Source organism: Odocoileus virginianus, chromosome 24, assembly GCF_023699985.2.
Source record: "Odocoileus virginianus isolate 20LAN1187 ecotype Illinois chromosome 24, Ovbor_1.2, whole genome shotgun sequence".
NCBI lineage: Eukaryota > Metazoa > Chordata > Mammalia > Artiodactyla > Cervidae > Odocoileus > Odocoileus virginianus.
Genome location: NC_069697.1, coordinates 36,306,564 through 36,325,699, shown reverse-complemented (window position 1 = coordinate 36,325,699; position 19,136 = coordinate 36,306,564). Strand labels below are relative to the sequence as shown.

The 19,136-nt window shown below is 37.5% G+C and overlaps 1 protein-coding gene across 1 annotated transcript in view; it reads left to right on the top strand.

Annotated features, from left to right (window-relative positions):
* The window catches only part of PDZRN4 (PDZ domain containing ring finger 4), a 391,568-nt gene that overhangs the window by 195,167 nt on the left and 177,265 nt on the right, over positions 1–19,136 (top strand). The gene's annotated exons all lie outside the window — the stretch shown is intronic.

The window sequence follows — 19,136 nt, the reverse complement described above, 5'->3', positions numbered from 1 at the left end:
ATATTTTATTATTAGCTGTGGCTTTAATACCAATTCACATGATAAGATAGTCCAGATTGTGTAGAAGAATCCCTTTAAGTTTAGAGTTAGCCTGTAAACAAAATCAAGGCAATGCACTTAGTCATTGAATTCTAATAGCATATGCTGTATGCATTCCCTCAAAATTCATTTATTCATTCAGAAAGATGTATTGAGCTCCTGCAGTGCCCTAGGCATCATATATTTACTGTGATAATACTAGGATAGTAGTTTCACTACCTCAAGTAACTGGGGAATGAAATCACTGAATCCTTTCAGCTCTGCTTTTTGATTTCTTCACTGAGTGCTTATCCTAACTGATAGGATATACCATAGAGTAAGTGTGGCTTTCCAGGTGATTCAGTAGTAAAGAATCCTCCTGACCTTGCAGGAGACACAGGTTCTATCCCTGGGTTGGGAAGATCCCCTGGAGGAGGAAATGACAACCCACTCCAGGATTCCTGACTGGAGAATCCCGTGGACAGGGGAGCCCCGAGGGCTACAGGCCATAGGGTTGCAAAGAGTTGGACATGACTGAGAATGCGTGCACCACATAGTAGGTAGAATTTTCCCCTCTTTTTAAAATCTTGCTAGGTTCTTGTAGTCGTATAAAGAACCTAGCATAAGTAATGGTTGCTCCTATGATCGGTCATGTCTGACTCTTTGCAGCCCCATGGACAGTAGCCAGTCAGGCTCCTCTGTCCTTGGAATTTTCCAGGCAATAATACTGGAGCAGGTTGCCATTTCCTACTCCAGGGGATCTTCCCAATTCAAGGATACAACCCAAATCTCCTGTGTTTCCTGTTTTGGCAGGCAGACTACCCCTGTGCCACCTGGGAAGCCCAAGTAATGGTTATGTGACAGTTATTTACTTCTGAACACTAAAATTGGTCTGAAGTTATTGTTAGATAAGTGCATGGACATATTAGATTTATTTTGTTTTGCCCGATGTCCGAATCCCCGGGCGGGAAGAGAGAAGGCTTCCAAGACAATGCAATTCGCAAAAAAAGGAAGTTTATTACTGACGAGCCAGGGCCTTTTGCCGCAACCATCGCAGTGGCGCAGGGTCAGAAAAGCCCTGAGCAGAGGTGGTTACCCAAATTTATAAGGTATGCATAAGCGGTTAGTAGCTGGCTTAAGCGGATTGGTTATGTTTGCAAAGCAATTTTATTGGTACAAACTTTCGCGGGCTTTTGTTCAAACTTAGGCATCCACGGGCTTTTTAGCTCTCCCTTTGTTTCTTACTGGGCGCATATTGATTGGCTGGCTCCAGGTTACCTGATGGGGGCGGGGAATCCCACCATTTCAGGGGAAACCGAAACCCAGGTCCGGGCCGCCTGCCGCCCTGGCAGCCCCACAATTTAAATGGCTTACTTCATTGTCATGGCTATTTTTAGCTGCTATGTAAACCAATCAGTTGTATTAAGTACATATTTGGAAAATTGAATAGTGGTATGCCTGCTCATAATTAAAAAAGAAAAGTGGGCTTCCAAGGGTCATTGATTATATTCTTTGCAGCCAAAGATGGAAAAGCTGTGTGCAGTTAGTAAAAATAAGACCAGGAGATGACTGCACTTCATGTCAGGAGGTCTTTATTGCAGAAATCAGACTTAAATTGAAAAACATAGGGAAAACCACTAGGCCATTCAGGTTCGATCTAAATCAAATCCCTTATAATCATGCAGTAATAGAAGTGACAAACAGATTCAAGGGATTAGATCTGATAGACAGAGTTCCAGAACTATGGATGGAGGTTCATAACATTGTACAGGAGGCAGTGACCAAAACCATCCCCAAGAAAAAGAAATGCAAGGAGGCAAAATAGTTGTCTGAATAGGTCTTACAAATAGCTGAAAAAAGAAGAGAAGGAAAAGGAGAAAGGAAAAGACAGACCCAATTGAATGCAAAGTTCCAAAGAAGAACAAGGAGAGATAAGAAAGCCTTAAGTGAACAATGCAAAGAAATAGAGGAAAACAATAGAATGGGAAAACTAGAGCTCTCTTCAAGAAAATTAGAGATACCAAGGGAACATTTCATGCAAAGATGGGCACAATAAAGAACAAAAAGGTAAGGAACTTTGCTAAGGAACGACAGAAACAGTAGATTAAGAAGAGGTGGCAAGAATACACAGAACTGTACAAAAAAGATCTTAATGACCCAGATAACCACAATGGTGTTTTCTCATCTAGAGCTAGACATCCTGGAGTGTGAAGTCAAGTGGGCCTTAAGAAGCATTACTGTGAACAAAGCTAATGGAGGTGATGGAATTCCAACAGAGCTATTTCAAATCCTAAAAGATGATGCTGGTAAAGTGCTGCACTCAATACTCAGCAAGTGTACTGCTTATTATTATTAAATAATGAATTGATCCAAAAGGTAACAGCTTACAACTGCAAGCATTATTGTCTCACTGTTTCTGTAGGTCAGGAATCTGGCACCATTATAGCTGACTGATTCTGGCTTGAGGTCTCGAGATTGCAGTCAAGCTGTTGGCCAAGGCTATAGTCTCACCTGGAGGCTTAACTAGAGAGATTTTTGCTTACAGTGTCACTCACATTGTTGTTGGCAGTCCTTAGTTCCTCACTGACTGATGACCAAGCATTTAACTCCTTCACCAGTGAGCTTCAGTACAGGTTGCCTGAGCGACTTCATGATGTAGCTGCTGACTTCTCCCAGAGAAAGTGACCTAAGAGAGAGAGACATACCCAATTCAGAATCCATAGTCTTTTATGACCTAATTTGAGTGGTATAGCATCAGTTCTGCCATATTCTACCCATTATAAGTGAATTAGTACATCCAGCCCACACCCAAGGGGAGATAAAATACATTCCACCTCCCCCAAGGAATGTTAGTGGACCACCATAGTTCACTTTCTGGATATAAGTTTATTCACATTACTCCCACAAGCAAAATATACTCACCTCTGCCAAAGTCCCCAAGTCTTTCAAAGCCATTCAGAATCTCATCATCTAAATCAAGTCTAATATGGGTGAATCTCCTCTTTTTTAAATCCTTAAACACAGCTTATTGAGTGCAAGTCCTCTTAATATGTAGATCTATGAAACTAGAGGGGCAAACTATCTGCTCCCCTCACATCCAACATAGAGTGGTATCACAGGTATTAGATAACTGATATAGACATTCCTGTTCAAAAAATGGGGGAAAGTGGGAAGCATAAAGGAGTCACTGGTCCGTAACTTCTGAATTCCAAAGTTCCATGATTAAGTCTCAAGATCTAGGAATGATTCTTTATAGCTATCACCTCCACTTTCTGGCTCTGAATCAGCATTTTCCATGCAAGTTAGATCATAGTTGCATCCATACTACGGTTTTCTTCACCTGCTTCCACCAATTAGAACTTTGGAGATCAAACATTCATATTTCATTTTGTTTTATTTCTGTCCATTTCAATCTAATCTGAGGATATATGCAAATATATAATTATGTAAAAATGTTGTATATCTTCTGTGAATCTTCTTAGTGTCTACTTTGTTCGACAAAGGCCACAATCAAAAAACTCTTTGAGATAAACTCTCCTCTAATTTGTGAACGCTGAGGAACAACAGAACCCTTAATCTTTCCAGAAGCCTTATTGTTCAGTTGGAAGAGTGGGCACATCCCTGCTCTCTTTAGAGGCCTTTTGCTTGACTGAATAGTACACTGATGTGATGTATCACAGGCATACCCTTTGCTTCATCTTTGGACCAAGTTTTCTGGGCAGTATCCTGGATTTCACCTTTTCTCAGAAGACTTCTCTTAATTTTAGTGTCATGTACCATATGGTCAGTCAGTCAGTTCAGTTGCTCAGTCATGTCCAACTCTTTGTGACCCCATGGACTGCAGCACGCCAGGCCTCCCTGTCCTTCACCAACTTCTGGAGCTTGCTCAAAATCATGTCCATCGAGTCGGTGATGCCATCCAACCATCTCATCCTCTGTCATCCTCTTCTCCTCCTGCCTTCAATCTTTTCCAGCATCAGGATCTTTTCCAATGAGTCAGCTCTTCACATCAGGTGGCCAAAGTACTGGAGCTTCAGCATCTGTCCTTCCAATGAGTAGTCAGGACTGATTTCCTTTAGGATTGACTGATTTGATATCCTTGTCGTCCAAGGGACTCTCAAGAGTCTTCTCCAGTACCACAGTTCAAAAGCATCAATTCTTCAGTGTTCAGCTCTCTTTTTGGTCCAACTCTCACATCCATACATGACTACTGGAAAAACCATACCTTTGACTAGATGGACCTTTGTCAGCAGAGTAATGTCTCTGCTTTTTAATATGCTGTCTAGAGTGGTCATAGTTTTTCTTCCAAGGAGCAAGTGTCTTTTAATTTCAAGGCTGCAATAAGAATTCTCAAAATTATCAATTCCCTCCTTTTAACAGTTCACCTTCTGGTAAATCTTTATACTCTTGCATTTTACTGTAAGCAGGGATAAGAAACCAGAAAGCAACTTCCCCATTTTTCTAGGAAATGCCTTTAACTAGACCTTTGAGTTTATTAGATAACATTTATTTCCAGGTTATTGAAGGTAGGATTGCTACACTTTTCTGTCACTACATAACAAGGATCTCCTTTTCTCCAATTTCCCGTAACATTTACCTCATTTTTCTACAAATCCTCCCCTACAGTCTTATCAAAGACCATTGAGAAAATTTCTTTAAGGCACTTTGAACTCTCAGTCAGGCGTGTGCTCAGTCGCTCAATCATGTCGGCCTCTTTGTGGCCCCATGGACTGTAGCATACCAGGCTCCTCTCTCCATGGAATTTTCCAGGCAAGAATACTAGAGTGTGTTGTCATTTCCTACTGCAGGGAATCTTCCCGACCCAGAGATCAAACCCATTTATCTTGAGTCTCCTGCATTGGCAGGTGGAGCCTTTTCCACTGAACAACCTGGGAAGCCCCGGCTCTTACCCACACCCTCCCAAAAGCCCACTGCCTGGTCTCAGCGCCACCTCCACATTTGAGTGTTTCGTTGTTGTTCATCACAGCTTTCTACTTCCAGGTATCAAAATCTATTAGTTTTTTTATTGCTTTGTAAAAAAAAAAAAATACCCCAAATCTTAGCAAGTAAAAACAACAAACATTTATTATCTTTCAATATTCGTGGGTCAAGAATTCATGAACAACACAGCTGGCCGTTTTCTGGCCCAAAGTGTCTTGTGAGGTTAGTCATGGAGTTGGCAGGGCTACAGTGTCATCAGAAAGCTGTCCTTGGGAAGATCTACTTCCCAGTTTGCTTTTACAAGTAAATGAAAAAGTTCTTTATGTCCATGGCATTTCCCATTGTCTATTTATATGCTATGCCAGAGGATCTAGGCCATAATTTAAGAAAGTTACAAAATGGAGTGTTCAGTGAGTGGGTCAAGTATTTGAGAGTATATTTTAGCATCCATCTTAACTAATGTTATTTTATGACCCATACTAATTAAAATCATTACACAGTGTAATATAAAGAAAACTTCACGAATATAGGTTTTATGATAATTAGGTTTTATTCTTTTGCTCACATGATGCAGTTTTAAAGTAACATGTGTCATTTGGGAAATATATATATCCTACCACTAAGCAAAGAATGAATGCTCGTTTTAAAGTTTCTTTTTGTTGTAAGTTCTACTGTTGAGTCATTCTCATATTTGATTTTGTTAATTAAATAACTGTATGTTAAAATAGCACACTAATAAAATATTGGAGCCATTTTCTGATCTTTCTTCTTCCTTTGCCTTAGACAGAGTTGTGATTTCTAAGGGTGCATTTAGTTCTGCACTCTACTATATCTCCATCCTATTTTCAATCCCCAAATAGGCACAACAAAGGATTCTTTCCTTGTCCCATGCTTATAAAAATGACTGGCAAAATGAGTATATCTTTGAAAGCAATTTCTACTATTATAACAAGCTGAGATCAAAATGGCCAATCAGTAATAAGCCAACCCCTATTAACTTGCACTAAATTATTTTCATTTGGTAGATAAAATAACCACTTTTCTGCTCTTAATTACACTTTGGTCTAATAGGATTGGCAAGTCAAGCTAGGGGGATAATTCTGTATTTAATTACTTTATTATTCAGTGCTTTTAAAAAATTCAGTACTTTTTAGATTCAATTTTGAGAAAGTCCAAAGACACTTGAAGAACCCACATTTTGTTTGCCAGGTTCCTCCTGCTCTTAAAAATCAAAACAACTCTAACTGTTGAATATTTTAAAAGTGTGCTGTCCTATAGTATGTTGATCTCTATGCCCTTACATAATTTAGATTATTATTAACAAGTGGTAGTTTATTTTATAAGCCACTTGTATTCTCTTTTAACTCCTCTGCTGCTGCTGCTGAGTCGCTTCAGTCGTGTCCGACTCTGTGTGACCCCATAGACGGCAGCCCACCAGGCTCCCCCGTCCCTGGGATTCTCCAGGCAAGAACACTGGAGTGGGTTGCCATTTCCTTCTCCAATGCATGAAAGTGAAAAGCGAAAGTGAAGTCGCTCAGTTGTGCCCGACTCTTAGCGACCCCATGGACTGCAGCCCACCAGGCTCCTCCGTCCATGGGATTTTCCAGGCAAGAGTCCTGGAGTGGGGTGCCATTGCCTTCTCTATTTACTCCTCTCTTACATAAATATAAGTCATTCTGCCCCTTTGGTCTGTATCTTATGGTAAAAGGTATACAAAACTGTCACATAAAGAAAAGAGGTACATGGTTAAAAGCAATAGGCTTTAGAGCCATAAGTACTCAAATTCAAATCCTAACTCAGCTGCCAAGTAGCTGGGTAACCCTGGGCATGTTATTAACCTTGTCTGTGCCTCACAGATGATATAAAGAGAGGAGGTATAAATATGCCTCTAGCAAAGAACCTGGTACATAAGATATGATCTGTGAATTTTGATTTCTATTATTATTCCTCTGTTCTTAATATGGAGAACATTGGCAAACTAAATTTTAAAATACACTCACATTGGCAAACCCCATCTCTTCCCAAACCAGATCTTCCCAGTTCCAATGTCTGGCTGGCATTGAGAAAGAATGAGTTAAGCAGTCATGAGACTAGCATTTTAAATTAGGCTATATAGATGTTTTGATAACAGAAGATGACTGAGAAACTATAGGATCTGCTGAAGGTGTCATAAAGGGTAGGACAGTGGGATAAAGGGTATATGCAGTCAGTGACTGGAGAGAAATAACAAGTTCAAATTTGGGGAGAAAGTCAAGGGAGAGAAATAGAAAGAACCTAGATCTGTTGTCCTTTTTCTAAGAAAATCATAGGCCAACATGTGAAGAAGAAATGAACAGATCAAATCATAAAGAAAGATGCATAATGTCTTGAGCTGTTTTAATTTGAATTAAGAATTATGTTAACTTACAAATACTATTCACTATAACTTTTGTGTAACTTTAGTTAGTAAATTTTTGTGCTTTTGTCAAATATCAAATGTTATATATTATTTTGGGCTTCCCTGGTGGCTCAGTGGTAAAGAATCACCTGCAAATGCAGGAGACATGGGTTCAATTCCTGGCTAGGGAGGATCACCTGGAGAAGGAACCCACTCCAATATTATTTCCTAGGAAATCCCATGGACAAAGGAGCCTGGCAGGCTATAGTGCATGGGGCTACAGAAGAGTCAGACGTGACTTAGTGACTAAACAATGACAAATATACTATTTTATTTTTTTTTACTGAAATTGGAGCCTAATCAATTCCCCAGGGAGCAGAAACTCAAAGATATAGAGTTTTTCCCCGTTTATTTCATATAAATAAATCACAATATGAAAGTATTTATTCCAGAAATTACGACTGTGTCTGACAGTAATATTTTTTGGTTCCATGAGAGTTGACTTAACTAGTTTGAGAATCTTCCTTTAATCTTCTAATTTTAAGGTAATTTTATTAGGCTAAACTCAAAGAGACTATTTTCATCTCATCTGCACAAATGTATCCATAAAACATTCTCAGCTATAAAACAAACACTTGCAAAGACAGGCTCTTTCAGTATTTTTCCTTACTTGCATTTTTTTAAGCATTTGGGTCATTGGGTCTTAGGAAAAAGTAGATAATGAAAAAGGTATAAAAATAATATATATGTGCATATATACATATAGTATATATAGTGTATATAATAGTACATTATATATAATATATGCATATAAAAGGTATAAAAATAATATATATAGTGTATGTAATATTACATAATATATATAATATATGCTTAATACATATTGGGCTTTCCTGATAGCTCAGCGGGTAAAGAATCTGCCTTCAATACAGGAGACACAGGACACACAAGTTTGATCCCTGGGTTGAGACGATCCCCTGGAATAGGAAATGGCAACCCACTCCAGTATTCTTGCCTAGAGAATCCCATGGGTAAAGGAGCTTGGTGGGCTAAAGTCCAAAGTATTGCAAAGAGTCAAATGTGACTGAATTGACTAAGCATATAATATATATTGGTATATACAAGAATGCTGACATTTTGATTCATTAAAATTTATGAATTGTTTTTATTACACAATAACATATTTTGATTTACATACCAAGATATATAGAAAGAAGAAAGAAAAAACTAGTCATTAAAAAAACATTTTATGACTATAACATCATAAAAATACAGTCTCACACAAGGATGATAAAAGAAAATCAAAATTAAAATGGTAAATTGTGTCTCTTTATCCTGTTTCTTATTTATTTATTTATTTATTGCCTATTTTGCCAACTTTTGACAGTTCTCGTCCTGGTTTTTTTCATACTACATGCTTAAATTTTTACAAGTCTATGGGTTTTAAAATCATTCCAACCCATGGTGATATATGATATTGAAATCAATAGAAGACAGAAAAAAATCAATAACTTCCCTCTTGCATTTCTTTGTTAATTGTTCTGTGGACCTTTCAGGTCTAGGGTAAAATCCAGTTATTCATCTTAGGTAGATGCTTCTACTCCTTTAGCAAAAAGTGGAAGGTGAAGCAGGGCAGAGGGAAAGAAGGTCCCTGGCCCCCTGTGCCAGCTTCATATGTAAAATGTTCTCTTGTAAACTTGGGCTATTGTGCAACTTCTCTGAAGGAAATTGGAGCAGCCTTCAGTTATGAAACGGTGATCAGATAACAGGTTCTTGTTGCCCGACTCAGAGCAATACACAAATACATGCTCTTTGTTTCTATATCTCCTGAATCTGCTGTTTTCTGGCAGCTTTTCCCCTCCTGTTGTGCATTTAAGTTAAATCTGACAGAAACCATAGATGAATTTTGTAATAGACACTGTTGGAACTTAAGTCCCAGGAAGGCATTTTGGATAGGCTAATGTTAGCAAAATGTTAGCGGGTAGTCAGGGAATGATATAGAAAACATGTAATTGGCCTCCATGTGAAATAGTTGACTAAGACTTTTCTGCTGGGACTCCAGGTTTATCTGAATCTGAATAATTTGTGTTAAGTGATTTGCAACACATTCCAGGGACTGTCAAGGGTGCATTTTAAGCAGAAGGGATACTTCAGAAATTTTATGGTTTATTTTTCTTTGTTTGAGAATATACTATATATGCTCTGTTTTCATCCTGGGATTGTCATACAGCCCTAAAATGTTTACAGCTTTCACCCAGAGGGAGGGGTCCCAGGTGAGGGAGGGATGTAGCCAGGGGAAGATAACTTCATAAAACTGCCTTCGTGCATCCTTTTACTATTTCTTACAGTAGAATCTAAGTCTCATTGAAAAATAATTTCATTAAGACCTGTTCTATAAAAGTGTCTTTAGGAACATGTGTTGCTTTACAAGTAGTGTAAAACCATTTTTTAATAAAAGTGTCCAAGAAGCTAAAATAGTTCTGAGGAAGTATGGCTTCTTGGTTAAAACTGTGCCTCCTTTGATTTACTTACATCTGTATCTTCTGTATTTTTGAGATGGATCTGAGCCTTACTGTAATTCGTCTTTTTTATTTTTTTATTTTTTTGATATTCTGGATTGTATAATAGAGTTGACTTTCACATCTATTTATGATATAAGCATTTAAAAATTATTCCTAAGGACTTAAATGTATACATTTGAGAAAGATAGCTAGTCATAATGTGTTTCATGTATATTACCACTTACTGGCAGTTCATAGTTTCTGTGTAAATGATAAGTTTGTCCTTATAATTCCTTGGATCTTCTTGCTAGGTGAATTTTAAGTATTGATGAAGCCATAGACTGTCATCAACTTAACATTTTGCATGTCTATAGCCAAACAAGTGAAGATAGAATTTCCCTTATTCAGGAAACATTTCATATATATTTACTGAGAACTGAGGGAATCTGTTTTGAAATGGAATTTGAAATTTCTGTTTGAAATGGAAAGTTTCTCTCCATTAGCTCATGGTAATAGCACCAGTTTCTCGAATGTCTATAATAAGCATGTTTCAGTTGTTTCTTTCACTTGCCCTTACATGTGCTAAACTGAATAGTTTTATGATGAATGTGTAACTTACAAAGTGCTCTCTTTATACACACACACACACACACACACACACACACACACACACGCACGCACATGTCTTCACTGTCCATTAGTCATCCCATCCCTCGCCCTCTTTCTCCTTTGCCCCAGCTTTCTTCACTGAGACAGAGGATTGCCTTCACAGGGTTTCTTGAAGCCACCCTCTTTTGGTCACTGTCACTTCCCACTGTTAGACAGGCTTTCCTCATACCTTATCTACCTTATCTAACTTATAACAGCTTTCTTATGGATTATGTCCTCCAATCCCTCCAGTGTTGCCAGGATTTCTCCTCACCAGTGTAAACCCAAGCCTTCATACCGACTATGTTATCTGCAAGGTAAGTCTAAAGTCTGTCTGTGTGTTAGTTGCTCAGCTGTGTCTGACTTTTTGCAACCCCATGAACTATAAGTTTCCTCTGTCCATGGAATTCTCCAGGCAAGAATTCTGAAGTGGGTTGCCATTTCATTTTCCAGGGACTTCTCCAAAGTCTATACAATATCGTAAAATGATTTTGTCTCTGATTTTCATCTTAAATCTCATCTCCTAAACATCTTCTCAAACTATGCTTCAGCTAGATACAGTTCACGCTCTTCACTTTTTGAATCTTTTAATTTCTCAGGGCTCTTGCACATTCTGTGCCCTTCACTGATGGAGCCTCCTTTCTCGCTCATGTAAAAAATGCTCTACACTCCTTGAGGTCAGCATTTAAGTCTTATGCCTAGCGGGTAGGCATAAGACTTAATTGCTTATAAATAGTGGGCATACTACTATAGTCCTAACTCCTTCCCATTTCTCTCACCCTGGGGCATCAAAATTATTTGAATTTGTTGAGCACTAATACTCTCAAAAATTAGAATTGCCAATGATTTTGACCACCAGTGATTAATCAGAGATGAAAAGATTATTTTCTATTTTGTAGAAGAAAAACAAATAGAAAATACTAAGCACTTTGAAGGCAGGGTCAATATCTTATGTATTCTAAGATGAATAAGGTCTGAGGATCTAATGTATAGCATGGTGAGTATAGGTTATAATGTATTAAAATAACTGAAATTTTTTGAGAATAAAACTTTAAAAATTTCTTTAAAATTTCTAAATGTTACATATGTGAGGTGATAGATGTGTTAATTAACTTGATAGGGGAATCCTCTGATGATTTATGCATACTTAAATCATCATGTACACTTTAAATATCTTACAATTTTATTTGTCAATCATATGTCAATAAAACTGAAAAAAAGGAAAACAGTATCTGATCTGATCTTCTGTATGTTCTTCTATCCACTTGTCATCTGCTGATAACTGCTCATTCCACCCTTGTTTTCAATTGACAGTTTGGGTGAGACACTGTTGTTAACATCTTCATTCAGTGTGATAGGCCATTTCAGGTTTAACTCTCTTTCACTTACTTCTCTGCTACTCTTCAATGAATCCTCTTAAAATACATTGTCTAGCTTCTGATTTTTTCCCTCTGTTTACTGTCTGTCACTTCCCCAGGATTGAACTCTTGAAACATAAATGCCAAGAATGTATCCTTTAAATTTTTTTCAACTTTCTGCTCTATCGAATCATTCCTTCTCAGAATAAATAAAGGAAAATTCTTCACATTAATTGAAAGTCGGAGGCAGCAAAGAGGTACAAGGGGTTGAGTATGCAAAGAACTCAACATTGATACTTTAAAATATCCTACACCAGAAATAGTACAATATGTGAAAATACTATTGCTTGCTGTTCATTCGCTAAGTTATATCCAACTCTTTGCAACCCAATGGACTGGGCCCCGCCAGGCTTCTCTATCCATGGTATTTCCCAGGCAAGAATACTGGGGTGAGTTGCCATTTCCTTCTCAGGGAATCTTCCCAACCCAGGGATTGAACCCATGTCTCCTGCTTGGCAGACAGATTTTTTTTTTTTAAACCACTAAGCCACCTGGGAAGCCCTGTATATAAAAACACATGGAGGCAAAAGAACTCATGCACTAATCAGGAACCTAAAAAGTAGTTCAGTCTTACTGGAGTTTAGAGAAAATGCATCCTCAAGTGGCCAAGAGTAAGACTCAAACGTTAGTGAAGTTTAGGTTATGAAATGCCTTACATGCTATTTAAGATGCTTGAGCTGTATCTTGAAGGCAGTAGAAAAGCATTAAAGGGCTTAAAGCAGAGAAGTAGTGACCTGACCAGATTCATGTTTTATAAACATTAACTTGGTTGCCTTGTAGAGTCTGTATTGGGTAGTGAGATAGAGTGTATCATCATCCACCACTTCTAGGAGAGATCATGAAAGATTTGGACTAGGAGAAAAGAATTGAGCAATATTCTTTTCATTATTTGATATTTTAATTAAGTGATATGAACAGCACTTGGTAACTGAATGTAGAGAATGAGGCAAGGTGAGGTAACAGAGATAACACCTCAGTTTTTAAGATGGGCAATTAGGTGAATTGTGTTACTTTTTTTTTTAGATTTGAAAAAGATTTGCTGTTGTTTTGTTCAGTCACTAAGTCCTGTCCAACTCTTTGTGACCCCATGAACTGCAGCATGCCAAACTTCCCTGTCTTCACTATCTCCGGGAGTTTGCTCAAACTCATGTCCATCAGGTCGGTGATACCATTCAACCATCTCATCCTCAATTATCCCCTTCTCCTACTGCCTTCAATCTTGCCCAGCATCAGGGTCTTTGCCAATGTATTGTCTCTGCATCAGGTGGCCAAAATATTGGAGCTTCAGCTTCAGCATTAGTCCTTCCAATGACTATTCTGGGTTGATTTCCTTTATGATTGACTGGTTTGATCTTGCTGTCCAAAGTCTGTTTTTAATTTTTTTTCAAAGTACACATTTATGGCCAAAATATTGAAATATATGACAAAGTTTATAGTGAAAAACAGGCATCCCTGTTCATCTTATTCCTATATCCCAGACCTCTACACATTTCTTCCTATATTTATCTCCATGTTCCTAAAGACTTTGCTTATACTGCTGCACACTGGTTTTTCAATCTTGTGCTGTATACAGTCACTTCAGTCGTGTTCAACTCTTTGTGACCCCATGGACTATATAGCCTGCCAGGGTCCTCTGTCCATGGGATTCTCCAGGCAAGAATATTGGAGTAGGTTGCTGTGTCTTCCTCCAGGGATCTTCCCGACCTAGGAATTGAACCCATAGCCCCAGTGTCTGCTGCATTGCAGGCAGATCTTTACTCACTGAGCCACCTGGGAAGCCCTTTTCAATCTTGGGGAAAATCTATCGGTTCCCTACCAACCCAAACCCCACCAGCTCAACACAGAAAAAGTTTTTATCCATCTTCTTAGAGTTATCATAATTTTCAGATAAACTAAACCAAATAAAATGAAACAAAACACAATAGTCATTGTATTATAAGCCTACCATTTTTAGTATAGAAGACAGCTATTGGTTTGGGAAAATGGTAAGGGCAAGCAGGAGAAATTCAGTTAATTCAATGAGCTCAAAATGGAACATATTAAATTTGATGTAGCTTTCTGGTCATCCAAATAGAAATCCCAAGAGAAACATCCAGTAAACCATTGGCTATATAGATTTGGAGCTCTGGGTAGAAATCTGGAGAGAGAGAGATGTGCCTGTTATCAGCATGTACAAAGTAAAACTGAATTTCCTGAGATTCAAGTTAGCTGAAATTTTTATTAGCAAAAAATTTGCCTAAATTGTGGTTTGTCTGGATTTGTACTCCATCTTAAATCTTTACTGTAGACTAATAGTTAAATTTGGTTAAAACTAATTGGTACAGAATGATTAGAACCACATAATTCCCTCTTCCACATAAGAGAAAATGTTGAATGTGGGGTATTATTTTTAGCTTAAGATAAATTAAAATTATTTTTGTCTTGGATCTATCTCATTAAGATAATAAAATGAAAAAAACTAGAGTTATGTATCTCTGGAGAATTTGGATAGGAACTTGAAGATGAGTTGCTACTACATATGAAGAATGTGATCTTTGTTGTCCATTCCTGTTGAATTTCACCTATAAAACATTGAACGGATGCATAATTTAATCTAACTTCTGTTCCTTTTGAACAATGATACATTCTTCAGAAAAACTAAAATACAAGTGTTATAAGACTAACAAAGTATTCCTGAGTAAGAAAACTTAAGTTCTGGTTTTCCAGTATATCTTTCAACAGCAAAGCTATATTTAGCAAGAAGAAAAGAAAATGAGGAAATGGAACAGTTGAAAAGAAAAAAAAAAAAAAATCAAAGCTTACTTGTGGCAGCCGGTTTGCTCCCTTCATCTTGACCAAGCTATTATGATATCCTCAATTTGTTGTTTTGATATGAAATTATGGTTTTACACTCATCCAGGGTAGCTCATCTTAAAAGCACCAGTGTATATAAAGCTCTCATTGCCAATCTGCTAAGTATAGAGCCGAAACTTGTCAACTAGAAAAATTACCTTCAAAAATATTTTATTTAGAAAGACTATTTTTATTAGAAGAAAGTTTTATATTATTTTTGTATGCATGACAGCAAAAAATAAATAAATAAAAGAAAAATGCAATCCCTACTTTGTCTTCACAGTGTTAACATTGCACTGACAAGAAATGCTGCAGCCTTTAGATGTTGCAAAAGTGCCTGATTTGTGAGCATCTTTCCTTCTAATGAGTTGTGTGTTGTGATGCAGAACTTATATTCCTCATGGACCCTGAACTCTCAGAGCTATTAATTTATCTTCTATGAATTAGCACTGCTTTTGTTAATAGTACAGGGTCCAGCTCTTGGCAAAGTTGTCTTTCACTTGGGGGAAAAAAAAAACCAAACCTGAGTTAATAACTCAGTGTGGTTTCAGGTTAGTACTTTGGACCAGAGTGGACTCACCCAGCAAGAAAACTCTGTTTCTTTACATGAAGACTTCCAAGTTCTGTGATTTAGCATGAGCTTGTAGTAAGCAGAGAGCTATTTGATGCTGAATTCTGAGCAAAGGGTTCTTTGTGGGAAGGTCTGTCAAACAGCAGAGTTACCATGGCAACCCTGGCTGGATAACCCATTTGGGAAAATACTTGTAGGACCTAACACTCTATCATCTGTCATTCAATAATTTCATGTTCATAATAACTAGGAAATCAATGGCTGTCCTCTGAGACAGTTTGTGGAAAGGGCAGGCACGCTATTGGCAGCACACAGCTTACATTTGCGTCTACTTGTGATTCTTGTGCCAGGTTACGAGTGTGAGAAAGAACTCGTTTGTTTGGCCTGGCACAAAGATTAAAGGCAGGTTCAGTTTTGCAACCTAATTACAACTGTAGTGTTTATATGTGCAAAAGAGAAAGAACCAATGACATATTAACAAAGCCTTTGCTAGACTATTAGGAAGTAAAGTTCACCTAATATTAGCATTTCACATTTTAAAATTCTGCAAGAAAAGACAAGTGCAAGTTATCACGTGACTGGCATGAACAAATTTGGTAATGTAAGAGGCATTTTTCTTATCTTAGCTTTCTAATTAAACTGCTTATCATTGTTGAGCTGTGTTACCTGGCTGCTATGGTGTAGAATATAAAGTGATCTTAGAAAAGTAATTAAAATTCTTAAACATGCAGGCCGTTGACTTTACATACAATTAGTTTTTAGAGTGTGAGGTTTAATAATGAGGTCAGTTAGCTGAGTAGAGAAATATACACTTAATAATTACCTTGACAGTATTTATCAACTGGAAAAAATGCCAGGGATAATTTCAGTAAATGGATATTATAAATAAGAAAGTATGATGAACTGAGACCATGAAATGAGTAGAAGTGAAAAATTAAGCATTTTGTATTCTATGAAGAAAGGGATGTTTCACCTTCATGACATTTGGAAGATACAGATTTGCACGTATGAAAAGCTAATTGTTTTCAACTTAGAAGCATTCTGAAACATAAAGATGTTTGTAAATTGCTTTCTTTTCAGCACAATAGGTTTTTATTTTAAGCTGTTCCCAGTGAAGTGCTGCTATCATTCTGTAAGTTTACAGCGTTCAAGTTTTGTCAAAGTGGAAGTATGGAAGCTGATTAAAACATCATCTTTGTCAACATAAGAGATGAAGTCTTTGAAAGTGAAAATGGTATTTTTTCCTAAGAAAGAGTAGTTCTCTAAAGAGCTGTGCTGAATATGAGTACATGAGGCTGAAAGATTATAAGGTCTCTCTTAACTGAAAACCTGAGGTTTACTGAAGATTTTTTAAAATAATATTTTCATACATTTTTCCCAATAAACAATATGGCATCTTGTTGAATTTTCAAAGCTCTATTGAGCAAATTTACTGCTAGCTTGTCTCTTTCTCTTCTTTCTTTCTCACTCTTGAACTTTCTTCCCTCCTCTCCCTCCATATTTTTCACTCTTAATATTTTTGGGGGACTGAAGAATATAAATTTCTATTATTAATGCTCACTTAATTCAAAAATGAAAACTTCTGGTATATTTATTTGAGAAACTTCTGCAGATGGTCCAAGCTATCTGAATAGAATTGAAAGCATATGAATAGAATCCGTGGTATCAAAAGTAAAACTATATTATGGAATAACTTTTTACTCCAAATAGGTTTTCTTTTAAAAGAGAGGGTTGATTATATTTCTAGATGTAAGAACAGAGATAAGAATTGGTACATATGTGCAATGGAATATTGATCAGCCATAGAAAAGAATAAAATAATGCCATTTGCAAGGACATGGATGACCTAGAGATTACCACACTGACTTTAGTAAGGAAGAGAGAGACAAATATCATAGAATATTGCTTACATGTGGAATCTAAAAAAATGATACAAATGAACTTATTTAGAAGACAGAAACTGACTCACAGACTTAGAAAACAAACTTACAGTTACCGAAGGGGCCACATGGTGGAGAGGATTAGATTGGGAGTTTGGGATTGATATGTACATACTCTAGTATTTAAAATAGATAACCAGTTGGTAGGAATATAAACTGATATAGCCATTATGGAGAACAGTATGGGGATTTCTTAAAGAACTAGAACTAAATCTACCATGTGACCCAGCAACTCCACTACTAGGCATATACCCTGAGAAAACCACAATTTTAAAAGACCAAGATACCCCAGTGTTCACTGAAGCACTATTTACAATAGCCAGGACATCGAAGTAACCTAGATGTGCACTGATAGATGAATGGATAAAGAAGATGTGATACATATGTACAAAGGGATTTTACTCATCCATAAAAAAGAACGAATTTTAGTCAATTATAGTGAGGCAGATGAACCTAGAGTCTGTTTTACAGAGTGAAGTAAGTCAGAAAGAGGAAAACAAATATATTATATTAACGCATATACATGGGATCTAGAAAAATGGTATTGATGAACACACCTGCAGGGAAAGAATGAAGGAAGGTAGAGATGTATAGAATGGACTTGTAGACACAGTGAGGGAGGGAGACATTGGGATGAATGGAGAAAGTAGCATCAACATATATTCACTATCAAGTCTGAGACGGATAGCTGGTAAAAAGATGCCGTGTAGGACAGGGAACCCAGTCCGGCACTCTCTGATGACCTGGAGGGATTGGATAGGGGGAATGGGAGAAAGGCTTGGGAGGGAGGGAATGTGTGTATAATTATGGCTGATTTGCATTGTTGTATGGCAGAAACCAACACAACATTGTGAGAACAAAAAAAATAAAAATAAAGGGGGGAGAAAAAACCAACAAGGACCCACTGTACAACACAGGGAACTCTGATCAATATTCTGAAATGACCTATGTGGGAAAAGAATCTAAAAAATAGTAGATATGTGTATAACTGATTCACTTTGCTTGAGGGCAGAAACTAGCACAGCACTGTAAATTAATAAAAACTAAAAACAAATATAATAAAAGTTAAAGTTAACAATATTTAAACTAAATTGTCTATAGCCTTTACATAAAGAGATTTACCATGCTTTTGCTTTAGGAAATACATTTTAAATACCTTTTATTTTTTTTTAAAAAAAAAAGGTTAAAATCTATGCTATTTTTAAATTCTTTTATTCATTTATTTACTACATTTGTTGAATCTTTATAGGTCCTCAGGCACCGTGCTGAGTGCAGAAGTTACAAAAATAAAGGAACTTTATCCTCAAGTACTTCTCAGTCCACTGGGGGAAAGAGAAGTAGACAGGGATTCATAGGCTGCTCTGGGAGCACTGAAAGGAAGTATTCCATCCATTGTTCTTAGAGGCATTATTCCCCTTACTGTAGAAATGTGTTTATATGCGGTCATTTCTGATTTTAGGGACTGTAGTCTGCCACGTTCTCTATCCGTGGTTTTTTTCAGTCAAGAATACTGGAGTCGGTTGCATTTCTTCCTCCAGGGGATCTTCCTGACATAGGGGTTGAAACCGCATCTCCTGGGTCTGCTGCATTGGCAGGTGAATTCTTTACCACTGAGCCACCTGGGGAGACCCTTATTCAGTTCAGTTCAGCCACTCAGTCGTGTCCGACTCTTTGCAACCCCATGAATCGCAGCAAGCCAGGCCTCCCTGTCCATCACCAACTCCCGGAGTTTACTCAAACTCATGTCCATCGAGTTGGTGATGCCATCCAGCCATCTCGTCCTCAGTCGTCCCCTTCTCCTCCTGCCCCCAATCCCTCCCAGCATCAGGGTCTTCTCCAGTGAGTCAACTCTTCACATGAGGTGGCCAAAGTATTGGAGTTTCAGCTTCA